Below are 3,736 nucleotides of genomic sequence, written 5' to 3' on the forward strand. Positions count from 1 at the left end.
GCCTTGTGGCCATGAAATGAAATAAAAACAAATCTTTTCTCTCTGTCTTCCAACATCTCTCTCACACACTGCTGCAAGTTAGATTGTTGGCACCTGTCTGTCTCAGGAGACAAGCCAGCTAGGGAAGAAATAAAGTACGTATACAGATTTGAAGAAGCACAGTTCTGATTGGCTTAAGGTGGGTGATCAGAGACACACACATTATTTTTTGTGCCTGGGGACTTGCTGGCCTGAGAGATACAAAAGCAGGATCTTTAAGAAGGAAAAACAAAGACCTTCCCTGTTGATTTAATTATTTGCAATAAAAACAAAAATGGAGGGGGGGGGAGAGACTTCATCCACCCATTCCAACTACAGACCTAGAAGGCTAAGCTAGGAATCATGAGATTCTGCAGGTTTCAAAATATGCATTTGCTTCCCAATCTACCCCAGAACTCTTAATTTTCATATTTACATTTTATCAGATAACTATTAATAACTTTATAAATAAATATACAAATATACATATGCTTTGGCAGAGTTATTGTTTGGGGAATTGTTTTCTTTTTTTGCTGTTATTGATAGTAACTTTTTGTAGCTGTGTTTATGATTTATGTGGACATTGTTCAGTTTTGTTGTGTACTTTTTGATATGCTTTATTTACTGTTTATAAGTATACTCACTTTTGTAATTATGTAATTCTTTTCATGTTGTAAGGCACCCAGGACATGGTTTTTAACTGCAGAAAGGCGGCATAAAAAAAATGAAATGGTGATAATGATATTTTCAGAAATCCCAAACCCAATATAGCTCAGCAAATTACGCAATAGTTGTACAATAATAGACTGTTATTGAGCCAGCCAAACAGGCTCAGCTACAGAATTAAGAAGACTGCTAAAATAACGAGCGGGTTTTTCCCTAACCTTAAAAAAAAATGTATACCTCTTTCCGCTAAACTTCCTCACTTCCGCTTGGGACGAATGGAATTTATGGCAAACTGTTGCTTTGGTACCCATACAGGTTGCCCAACAGATTTTGTCCGCCATTACAACTTAGGGCACGAAGACTTCAAGCTACCGCGAATAAAGGGGAAAATGAGGCTGGAAGGGTAAAGGCAAAGTGGCAGCCATGTTTCTTATGGTCACTTTAACTTCAAGAGCATAGGAATTCATAAACTTTGGCGGCCATGTTTAGTAAAGGCAGAGGGGCTTCGAAAACTCTCGCAACGGAAGAAAGTCAGCGTTTAGCCGGACGTCGCGCCAAACGAATGTGTGGCATAGAGAGATGAAAAAGTTTAGAGTAGCATGACTCTGTTGCCTGGATACTAAACTTCCCGGTTCATTTTGAAGTTTTCCTCCGCTCCCAAGTCGGACTGCTCCGAAGAAGCCAATAGATAAAGATTCTGCAGAAAGATTGGGTTTCCCTTGAAAAAAAATCAGCAAAGAATAAAATCCAGCTACTACGTGGGGGGGGGGGGGTTGGATCACAATGGTGCTTTAAAATCGGGGGCTGGGCAGTTACAGTGGTACCTCAGGTTACATACGCTTCAGGTTACGGATTTCGCTAACTCAGAAATAGTACCTCGGGTTAAGAAGTTTGCTTCAGGGTGAGAACAGAAATCGTGCTCCAGTGGTGCGGTGGCAGCGGGAGGCCCCATTAGCTAAAGTGGTGCTTCAAGTTAAAAACAGTTTCAGGTTAAGAACGGATCTCCAGAATGAAATAAGTATGTAACCAGAGGTACCACTGTATTGAGCTTTCCCTTCCCCTTTTATTTCTTGTACTTGGTTGGTTTTGATTTCCAGACAGAAAAATCCCACCCGCAGAAACACATCTCAGCTCGCAGCATAAGAACATTCGAAGAACCTGGCTGGATCAAGCCAATGGCCATAGGAGCCAACTCCTAGGGGCCAATGTCCCTTTGAGCCCCCAATAAAATATTTGAGGGGACTTGGGTGGTGCTGTGGGTTAAACCACAGAGCCTAGGATTTGCCAATCAGAAGGTCGGCCGTTCGAATCCCCGCCACGGGGTGAGCTCCCGTTGCTGGGTCCCTGCTCCTGCCAACCTAGCAGTTCGAAAGAACGTCAAAGTGCAAGTAGATAAATCGGTACCGCTCCGGCGGGAAGGTAAACGGCGTTTCCGTGCGCTGCTCTGGTTCGCCAGAAGCGGCTTAGTCATGCTGGCCACATGTCCCGGAAGCTGTACGCCGGCTCCCTCAGCCAATAAAGCGAGATGAGCGCTGCAACCCCAGAGTCGGTCACGACTGGACCTAATGGTCAGGGGTCCCTTTACCTTTACCTTTTACCTGACAGGAGGAAGCAGCAGCAGCAAAGATTTCCCACTGCTTTCCTGTTGTATTGAATGAATGCCAGATGCAAATAAAACATTGGGCAAGCTTCCATCTTTTGTGTACTAAATACAAATAAAATAAACATACTATGTCACTCTCTAGGGCAGAGTTGGGGAACTTCGAGCCCAGAGGGCTAAATGCAGCCCTCCAGAACTCTCTCTTCGGCCAGGCCAGACCCCCAACCAGCCTGTTATCCCACTTGAGTGCTTTTCCCTGGCTGGAAGGTGTCCTTAGACTAGAGACAACGCCTCTTTCTTGCCTGGAGGGAGACTGGAGAGATGTGGGAATCTCTGGCATTTGCGGGCAATAATGCAACCTACAAGCAGAGACATCACCTTGCCAACAAAGGTCCGTATAGTTCAGGGGTCTGCAACAAAAAGAGCCACTTGGACCCGTTTCCGAAGGAAAAAAAACTGGGAGCCGCAAAACTACTCATTATAAAAATAACATGAACTGGAAGCTGTACGCGGGCTCCCTCGGCCAATAAAGCGAGATGAGCGCCGCAACCCCAGAGTCAGTCACGACTGGACCTAATGGTCAGGGGTCCCTTTACCTAAAATATTTGAGAGGTCCCACCCCGCCCTCCTCTCCGCTTGATCGGCATTGCCATTCAAATAGTCTGGATATGCCTTGTTATGTGATTGATTAAGGATTTTATTCAATTCGCCGACCATCCTGTTCTCACAGCGACCACCAAGAGGGGGGGGGACGGGACCAGCAAAACAGGTTTCAGAGCACAGATTAACCCTTCTGCGGTTTCCAGCAACTGCCAATCAAAAGCATTACTGCCTCCAACGGCGGAGGCAGTGGCGTAGCGTGGGGGGTGCCAGGGGTGCCGGCCGCACCGGGCGCAACATTTGGGGGGGGGCGCGTTTGGCCGGCCCTCCTCGAGGAAGCAGGAACCCCACTGTCCTCGGACCTCCTCCGAAGGCTGGCGGTGGGGCGGAGAGACCTCCTCCCGCCGCCAGCCTTCGGAAGGCTGTCCTGAAGACTTGTGGTGGGAGCAGTGGCGTAGCGTGGGGGGTGCAGGGGGGCCTGCTGCAACTGGTGCAACATCTGGGGGGGGCGCGGAAGAGACTCGAGTGCTAAAATCCACGGGTTAGGGGGCGCAAATTACTTGCCTTGCCCCGGGTGCTGAGAACCCACGCTACGCCACTGGGCGGAGAGCAGTTTATATAGCCATTGTGTCTAGTAGCCACCGAGCAGCCCTGCAAGGAAACGTGATTAAACCCGCAGTCAGTCAAAAGCAGAAGCCTAGTTGCTCCTCCGTCCCTCCCCCATCCTTTCTCTGTAGAAAGTCTCGAAATATAGGCACCGGTCTTGTCAATCTGAATTTGGCGCTACGGTTCCACGAGCGACCGCCATTTTAACTAAGGGCACCTGTCGCTTTCCGAAGCCGGGCGGAGAAA

This window comes from Podarcis vaucheri, assembly GCF_965113315.1.
Source record: "Podarcis vaucheri genome assembly, chromosome: 17".
In the NCBI taxonomy this organism is placed as follows: domain Eukaryota; kingdom Metazoa; phylum Chordata; class Lepidosauria; order Squamata; family Lacertidae; genus Podarcis; species Podarcis vaucheri.